Below are 9,963 nucleotides of genomic sequence, written 5' to 3' on the forward strand. Positions count from 1 at the left end.
ATGGTCTCATGAATTAGATTCATGAGAGAGTATTGTTGCCAAACAACCTCCTAATGACTTAGCTGTTTCAATGATTTAGATCAATTGGTCTGCCAATAGGCTAAACCATAAAAAAGTTTTCACAAATACAAAATAGAAATATATAATTAAATTTAGTTAAACATAAAAAACTCAATAAGCATCTGCAGAAAATACTCATCGGTTTGCCGCCGGCTCAAATCGGACATCATTCAGTCTTCCTATTCTTTTAAGAAAGGTAAAAAGCTGATGGGATTCCTTTATTAAACTCATTTATCGAGATGCCATGTTCCCCACACGTTTTCCAGCAAGCGACATTTTTGTTTCACTCGTCATGTAAGTATCCTGGAAAAAGATCTTTTGTTGACTATGTGTCTCTACGTCCTTTTCGATATTGTTTATTTACTGAAAAACATGACCACCATTTAGACAAAATTAGTTTAACGGAAAATCTGAATTTTGCTTCTGCATGGGTACAATTTGAATGTCTATATATACGTATATAAGCAGGCACCCAAATGTTGGTGGATGGTAAAAAAATAAAAATGCGTCGCCTAAATCTTTAGCAATGAGGGTGTTAAATAAAAATAATTTATAATGTGGCACGGTTTTTCTTTTATGCTATTTATATCATTGGTTTATTGTATTTTTTAAGTCATAATTTCTCAAAAACTGTTTGGCAATACTAACACATTGTTACTGTTTTATGAATTTGTCTATTAAAATAACACACATCTATGACACCTGATAACACATTGATGAAACTGCTATATTTTGTATGTCAAATTCATTAAACAGTATATTGTTGCAAACAGCCTCCAAGCTGCCCACCATATATTTTTGGATGGTAAAATAATTAAAATATGTTGCTAAAATAAACTTTAACAATGAGGATATTAGCAACAATTTGATTTGTAGTCATCTTTTATGGTATTTTTAAAGAGCCATCCACAGCATTTGACAGCCGGCAAATTCTAGTTTTCATATTCTTATATAGAATACTTATATGTTGTAGTTAAAATTTGAAAATTTGTGTAAAAATGTCATGAATCATTGTTATATCCTAAAGAGTTATAACATCTATTTTTAGGGATGGATTTTTAATTTTTAAATTTACCTGTATTGCTGGATAGCTATTTTTAATTTTATGTTACTAAAATTGCATTTATGGCACCCTGAGGCAACTCAGCCTAGTGACAGGTTGTCCAGTCAACTAGACAGTCCAAACAGGAGCTGTGCAATGGATTAGATAGTTCAAACTCCGGCTGGGCCCATGGTCCTCCGAGTTAGGCACTGGTCTTGCCTATCCAAAAAGTTAAGCACCTAACTAGGGTTTGATAATTGTGGAGAAAATTCAACTGATTAATCAAACACAACTTTTTCTAAAAATACGCCTGCTTTTCTATTCTTAATCAAACATAACTTTTTCCATAACATATTTATGTTGTCATCTACTTGATAAGTTAACTCGGGGTTAATATGACAAAGATGACTAAAATATATAGCTTCCAAAGGACAAATTTCAAGTTCAATTATAGGAATTGAATTCTTTTACTATACTTGATAATGCCGTCAAATACATGATTAATTGTATATCAATTATTTGGCTTTTAATTAAAAATTGTTAGTCTGCGGTGAGCAAGAGGAATACTTCATCCTACCACCCAGTTAGGAATCTAAGTCTCTACGGACCCAACCCTTTCCCCACCTCCTTGGGTACCAAGCCTACTTTTTCTTGATTAATGTTTTCAAATTGTAGATAAGAAACTTGTGTGTATCCATAAAGTTGGATTTATTTTTCACGTTAATATTTAAAGGATAAAATAATCAATTCCACCACTAATTGAATCGCTAATCTGTTGGAAGCACAAAACTTGGGACCATCACTTTATACACAAAAAGTTGCTCACCGAGTCTCCCTCAAACTTTCTACGTACCAATAATTCATCAAAGACTTCAATGTCAAAAAGGAAGTGGAGATTGAATTTGCCTCTCAACTTCATTCATATCTTCCATAATCTTGGCGGGCCATAACACCAAAAATGGTGCTATATTAGAAAAAGATTGAGTTTCGGATAAAGTCTCCATGGGGGTTAGGCCCCCTACCTTTATTGCAAACAAAATGGGGAATATATATACATCAAAAAATGTTATCATCTACAGAAGATCCTATGTACCGAGGCTCTAGGAATGGATCCCAATCTCTCCTTGAAGCATGCCAAACTTTACAAACCCTTATCTCCGAAAAAAAAGTTGGGTGGCCTCAGGAGCCAGCCATCCTCTTAGCACAGTTGTATGCACAATTAGGCATTCAAGAAGGCATAAACCACTCCTGCTTTCAAGTGTCCTCCACCCCCCCGCCCCCCCCCCCCCCCCCCCCACACACACACACACACACACACACACAGCATTTTGGAGCAGAACCAATTCTGAATAATCTTTGTGTTTGTTCTTTTGCTTGTTCTGAGCAGGATATTATCCTTGCAACAATCTCACGCTCTTGTCACAGCATCCCAAATCTTCGCCCTAAGTTTGTATTTCTGGTCATTCCTCAACTGCCAAATGAACCAGATAAATGACATAGAATATGCTTTTCCTGCATTTGAGAAGCGGTCAATGCAATAATTTCTTTCTCGACCACCAGCAAAGTGCATCATGTACCTTAGAGGGTATTGTTGCTCGAAGGCGAAATTTATCAGTAAATTCTTCCAGATTTTCCTCACAATTTTGCAACGAAAATGGAGTAGCCTTCATCTTCAGACTCCTCCTTGCACAGGTAACATTGGGAGGCAAGGTGGATCCCCCAGTTTTGTGTCCTACAATCTAAAGGAAGGCGACCTTTCTCAGTGATATAAATCTTCCAATACATTATGGGCATCACACCCCGTTCCCAATTTGTCATCTCCATATCTCAGTCTTGACCTTTTTCTCTAATCACCTACCAAATGTTTTTCCTATTAGTATCATCTATCCCAGTCGAGGACCAGATGAGCTTGTCTGTTGTGCCCAACTGCAATCTCGGATGCTCTGAGGCGATTCCCATGTTCTAATAAGATCAACGTGGTAGGACCTATCCATGTGCATCAATGTTAGAAATAAACAATAATGGAACACTGTGTCTTATGTTACACACAATGAACTTTGCAAAACAACTTCTGAATTAGAGGAAGAGAGCAGTCACACAACTCACGACTTTTACAAGGCCACCTTAGCACACCTCACACTTGATACAAATGACATAAACAATGACACTCATTTATAGGCTGCCTCAAGACACTCTACTTATGACTCATAAACCGCCATACTAATGGCAATTACAAACATGATATTAAAAGTCACTAAAAATAAAAAGCCTCCCCATTACCACATTAATTTATTATGTCATAATCTGTGACATTAAAACAAAAACTGCAATATTTATTCCACATGTTTGCTAAAATTGTTTGCATCATATTTTAACACTCTCCTTTGATGCAAAACTCCATACTCCAAGAGATTACCTGAATTTTACAAACTTTGAATGGTCGAGTGCTTTTGTAAATTTGTCTGCAACTTGATCATTTGTGGAACAATATTTCATTATCATCATTCCATCAACAACAGCTTCACAGATAAAGTGATGACGTAACTCAATGTATTTAGTTCTTCCACGAAACACCAGATTTTTTGTCATGGCAATTGTTGCTTGATTATCACAAAAAAGTTTAGTCATCTCATCCTGCTTTTGGTTTAAGTCACCCAATATTCATTGTATCCAAATAGCTTGACATGCATATGTGCTGGCTGCAACATACTCTGCTTTAGAAGATGATAGAGCCACAGTTGTTTGCTTTTTGGACATCCATGACACAACCCCCGATTCAAGAAGAAAAACATATCCACTTGTGCTTTTTTTTATCATCAACAAAACCAACTCAGCCGCTGTCAAAAAACCAATCAATTTAAAATTAGAATTAGATCGGTACCAAAATTTGTAGTTGGTTGTTGCTCAGATGTAACGAAAAATCTGTTTTTGCTGCTTCAAAATGATGTATTGATAGAAAATGCATAAAACTTGAAATCAGACCAACTAGATGCACAATGTCTATGCATGTATGTGTGAGGTACATTAATTTATCAACTAAACTCATGTATAACTTCTCTTCGGCTCTCACAATACCGCATTTGTAGTTAACTTCTCATGAGTGTTCATGGGAGTAGAACATGACTTGCATGGTAACATATTAAATTTCTCAAATATGTTCAATGCATATTTTTCTTGAAAAATAAAAATATCATCATCAGTCTATTAAATCTGAAGCCCAAGAAAATAATGTAACAATCCTAGATCTGACATATCAAATTCATACATCATGCTTGTCTTAAATTTTTCAATGACAATATTAGAGAAGCATGTATAAATGATGTTATCTACACAAACACATACTATATGAGAACATCATTACCTATTCCTTTCACATATAAAGTGGGTTCACTTTCGCTTATGTGAAAACCATTATGCGTTAACTATGCAATTAATCTCTTATACCAAGCTTGTGGTGCTTGTTTAAGATTATAAAGAGCTTTTTCCAATCTCTATACATTCTCATCTTGTCCATTAATAACAAATTTCTGTGGTTGGCAAACATACTTCTTCTTCCAAAAAAGTCATTTAAAAATATAGACTTTACATCAAATTGAAAAACTGACTATTTTATTCAGAAACTAATGCCAAAATGAATCTAACAATTTCAAAACGTGCAACAAGAGAAAAAGACTCTAAAAAGGCTACCCCATATCCTTGAGCATACCTTTTTAATGCGATCCTTGCTTTGTACATTTGCACGCTTCCATCAACATTTTATTTTTTTTTGTAGACTCATTTAATACCAATAACATTTTGGTCATTTAGTAGATCTACAAATTCCCGAGTGTCATTCCTTTGAATGACTGTCATTTCTTCTTTCATGGATTTCTTACATTCTTGTTTTTTGTAAGCATCTTCATAACATGTTGGTTTTCTAACCATTAAAGCAAGTACACAATAATAAAAAAAAAACTTAATAAACTCTCCTTACCTTTCTTGGAGGACTATCACTATCCATAGTAGGTCTAACATCTTGGTTTCTATAAGCTCTCCATGAAAATGATGTTGTTGGTAGAGGCTAGGATTCATCTTTTTCAAATTCATTTGGTTCGTTTGAGTCATTCTTAATAACTAAATTCTCATTTTGTTATCCCATTCCAAAAATTATTTTCATCAAAAACAACATCTCACCGAATACTAAGATTTTTTGTATCAGGGTTATACAACTGATATACTTTCGTAACATTTGAATATCCAACAAATATACATTTTTTGCTTTTCTTGTCCAACATAGTACGCTCGCTTGAATCAATTGAAACTTATGAAATACATCCAAAAATTCGTAAAATTACTTACATCAAGTTTGTGTTTCCACTAAGCCTCATAGGGTGTTCGATTGCTTACTACTTTAGTTGGTGAAATATCTAAAATATGAACTGCAGTAACTACTGTTTCTGTCCAAAACTCATTTGGATGTTGACTTTCACTCAGCTTGCTTCTAGCCATTTCTACATACTTTTGGTCTTTTGCTCAACAAATTTTACTGTGTGAGTTTCACTCTTTTTACGAAAATCATTAAAGTCATTAGATAAAAATTCTCCTTCTCTATTTGTGAAAACATTTTATGGCAGGATTGTTGCTCTTTTCTACTAGAACTTTGAACTCTTGAAATTTTTCAAAAACTTTTATCTTTTGGGTAAGAAAATATATCCAAGTCATATACATAAAATCATCAATAAACAATAGAAAATATCTACTATTGTTCAAGGAATGAATATTCATGAGTCCACAAATGTGTGCATGGACTAGTTCAAGAGGCTTCTTGGCCCTCCATGCCTTTCCAATTGGGAAAGACATACAATGTTGCTTTCTATATAAACATCCTTCACAAATCCCATCACTACATGTGATATGTCCTTATTTTTAATAATCTTAGGCTATTATAATACAATGACCATATTTTAAATGTCAAAGCTTAGATATTTTAACAACATCACTGACTAATGCAATTTCTTCTATATGTGAAAATTCAAGTGGAAGCATTCTAGTTGGAGTCATTTCACTGTAATGAAAGACTAACTATCTTACTGCTTTCTCTTAATTTAACAGGTTCCACCTTTAAAATTAAGTAAATAACCATTTTCAAGCAACTGTCCAACACTCAATGAGTTGTAAGTTAAACCATGTATATAATAAACATCATAGATTAACTTTTTACTGCATGATTTAACCTTCACTTCAATAGTTCATTTGCCTTCACTTTGTACCTACTTGTTATTTCTAAGTCATACACATACTTTCACATCCTCATTAATATAGTGGCAAAGATCTTTTTTTACCTGTTATATGGTTGCTGCAGTTACTATCTAGAAAACTGCATATGGTTGACGTTAGCTTCAGAATCGGTAATGAAAAGGTTACCTTGATTACTTTCTTCGTTTTCTTCAAGTACATTGGCTTGCTTTTTTGCCTTCTCCCAGCACTTTGCTTCGATATGCCCATATTTTTTGCAAAAATAGCATTATTTGTCTCTGTAACTTGGTCTTTAATTACTACCATGGTCAGCATTCAGCCGACCTCCATCAAATCTCCCATGGCCACGGTCACGACCATGACCATGATAGCTACTTCTACTACTTCCTCTATGTAATCACCCCAAATTTTTTTAAAAAGAATGCCCTCTTTTATTAAAAACACAAAACCCAATTTTTGGATCTAAATTGGTCCAAAGCCACAATCCAAATCCAAATTAGATCCAAAAACCCAAGTTCAAATCCAAATCAAGCATTTGAGAACCATTTGCCCTTCCTTTTAACCAAAAGGTCTCTTTTTAGAGGGTGATTTTGGTCTTTTTGGTAAACAAGATCCATTTGCCCCTCCTTTTTTATAAAGAACTTCCTTTTAGAGGGTGATTTTGGTATTTTTGGTAAACAAAACTCATTTGCCCCTTTTTTTTATAAAGAACTTCCTTTTAGAGGGTAATTTTGGTCTTTTTGGTAAATAAGACCCATTTGCCTCTCCTTTTTTACAAATAACCTCTTTTTAGAGAGTAATTTTAGTCTTTTTTGGTGGACAAGACCAATCTGTCATTTCTTTTGACAAAAAGTCTCATTTTAGAGGGTGATTTTAGTATTTTTGGGTAGACAATACCAATTTGCCCTTTCTTTTGACAAAAAGTCTCCTTTTAGATGGTGATTTTAGTATTTTTGGATGGACAAGACCAATTTGTCCTTCCTTTTGACAAAAAATCTCCTTTTAGAGGGTGATTTTAGTCTTTTTGGGTGGATATGACTCATTTGTTCTTTCTTTTGATAAAAAGTCTCCTTTTAGAGGGTAATTTTAATCTTTTTAGGTTAAAAAAATTCAAATTTAGGGTTTTGGCTTCAAAATTCTCTATAAATACTTCCACTTCTCTCCTCTTGGGTAAGAGTTGGCCTTGGGAGAAATTCTAGAGTATTCCCACTTGAAGACTTAGGGTTTCTCTTGAGCTCTTTCTCTCTCCCTCTTCCTCTTTCCACTCTTCTCCAACTTGGTGCAAGCCACAACCCTTTTGGAGCTTCACTCAAGGGGATCTTCAATCTATGGTGTTCATTTTTCCAAAAGCTATTCTCACTAGAGGTATGTAATCAATATCTCATCTCTTTCTTTCTTCATTTTCCTCTCTTTTTCATCTCCCCATGGGCAAAGGAGATTGTTCTTAACCTCTTTTTAGAGACAAGAGGCTATGCTTAAGTGCACCGGGAGCATGGAAAGATGAGATAATCTTTCATTTCATGATTGAATCATGTTTTTCCTTTTATTGAATGTAACATTGCCTTCCTTTCTTCATTTTCTTCTTATTTTTATCTTCTCATTACCAAAGGAGATAGCACTCAATCTCTTCTTAGAGACAAGAGGCTATGCTCAAGTGCACCGGGAGTATGGAAAGATGAGATGATCCTTTATTTCATAGTTATATTATGCCCTCCTTCCTAGTTGAATCTTTCTCTTCCTATCATCCTCTCTTTCTTTCCTTCCTTGAATATTGTCCATGTATCACCCACGCATAGTTGTTTGGTTTTCCCTCTATATATGAATGTATGATAAGAATGAGAGTGTGGTTTGGGGATTCTTTATTTTCATATTGATTTTTGAGGTTGAGACTTGTCCAACCCGGGAAAACCCTCACGAATATGTATATGTTAATATGCATTTGCATGACATTTTGCGTTAGTTTTCTTTTAATCATCCTATTAAGAACCCTAATGAGCATCTTATTGTATGATTTGTTTCCTTCCATACCCAACGGTGGAAGAAATATATCCCTTGTGGCAAATTAAATCATAACATTCTATGTTTTTATATAAATCATATTTTTCAAAACATTTTCAAAAGAAATCTCTCTAATGTGGTCTTGGAGACTTAGCTTAGGTTCTTGCATGAGTCCAAGCTCCCTTCCGGCCTATATCAAAATTTGAAGTCGACTATTTTCAAATCATTCCTTGGTTTTCATATTCATGAAAACATATGCGTATATACATGTTATATACGTATGCATGCACATGAATATCTTTATTTATTGTTTCTCTTTCTATGATTTAACATACTTTTATAAACTCTCGTGTATATATATATATATATATATATATATATATATATATATATATATATATATATATATATATATATATATATATATATATATATATATATATATATATACGTGTATTCCATTTTAAAATCTCTCTTTCTCTTTCTAAAATGATCTTCTCTTCTCTACTTGATATAACATCATTTTCATAAGCTTTCATATATGTATACAAATACATATCTTTCTTTTTCAAAACATGTGATTTTATGATTTTCAAGATCTTTTCTTTCTCTATATCTCTCTTTGGATGTAGTCCTTCATCTTTTTCATTATTCCAATATCTTACCATTTAAGATTTTAATTTTTCATTTACCGACTTCATTAAGACCACAACTCAAGTAACGACCAAATATTGGATTCATGCTTGATGGTCTACAATCTCAATCCATTTTCGAAAACTTTTCTTTCTTATATATGATAACTATGAAAATAAAAATATTAGATGTATGTTATGGTAGGAATGCCTTAGATGAATGTTGTGGTTGGAATGAGTCATTTTTCTTTCATTCATCTTAGGATTGATGCATTAATGCATTCACTTCCACTCAATATCACAAATGAGCACAAACACATCTCTAAAAGAATTTAAGGAAGATGAGATGGAGGTCTAACTAAGTGGTAACCGAATTAGAGCAAAATCTCAAGTCTACTTAAAGTCTTAAGAGAACACTAAAATGACTTCAAAGTGATTCCCAAGCTTTTCAAATGATATTTAAAAGATTTCTCAACTCTAGTTTTCATCAAAATGTTTCACATTCTCAAGCAATTGTTCAAGAACCTTTTCAAAAGTTTGAAACATCAAACTTCCAATATTCTTCTACACCGCATATAGAAAAGATGTTTAAGCCAAAATGAAATGCGTCAATAATAAGCATAGCCCTTGGATTGATTACCCCCGGTAAAAGCGCCGGGAACGGTTGATCCTCATACCGATGGGCGAGTGCCTTTCTCTTTTATTTTCAAATAAAAATCTCATTTTTCTGGAGCACTCTAAAAAAACAAAAAAAATTGGGGATGCAAACACTCTACCTGGATATTAGTTATTTGGCATACCTTTGACATCTTTTTCCTTGTTTGAAATTTCTATTTTACCTTGAATGCATGCTCCATGGCTTTTTCTATTGACCTATTCAATCTCGCTTCATGTGTTGAAAGTGAACCTATCAGTTCATTAATAGAATAAGTACTCATGTCTTTATATTGTTCTGTAGCAGTTATGACATTATCAAATTTGGATGGCAAACTTCAC

This window comes from Nymphaea colorata, chromosome 8 (assembly GCF_008831285.2).
Source record: "Nymphaea colorata isolate Beijing-Zhang1983 chromosome 8, ASM883128v2, whole genome shotgun sequence".
Lineage (NCBI taxonomy): Eukaryota > Viridiplantae > Streptophyta > Magnoliopsida > Nymphaeales > Nymphaeaceae > Nymphaea > Nymphaea colorata.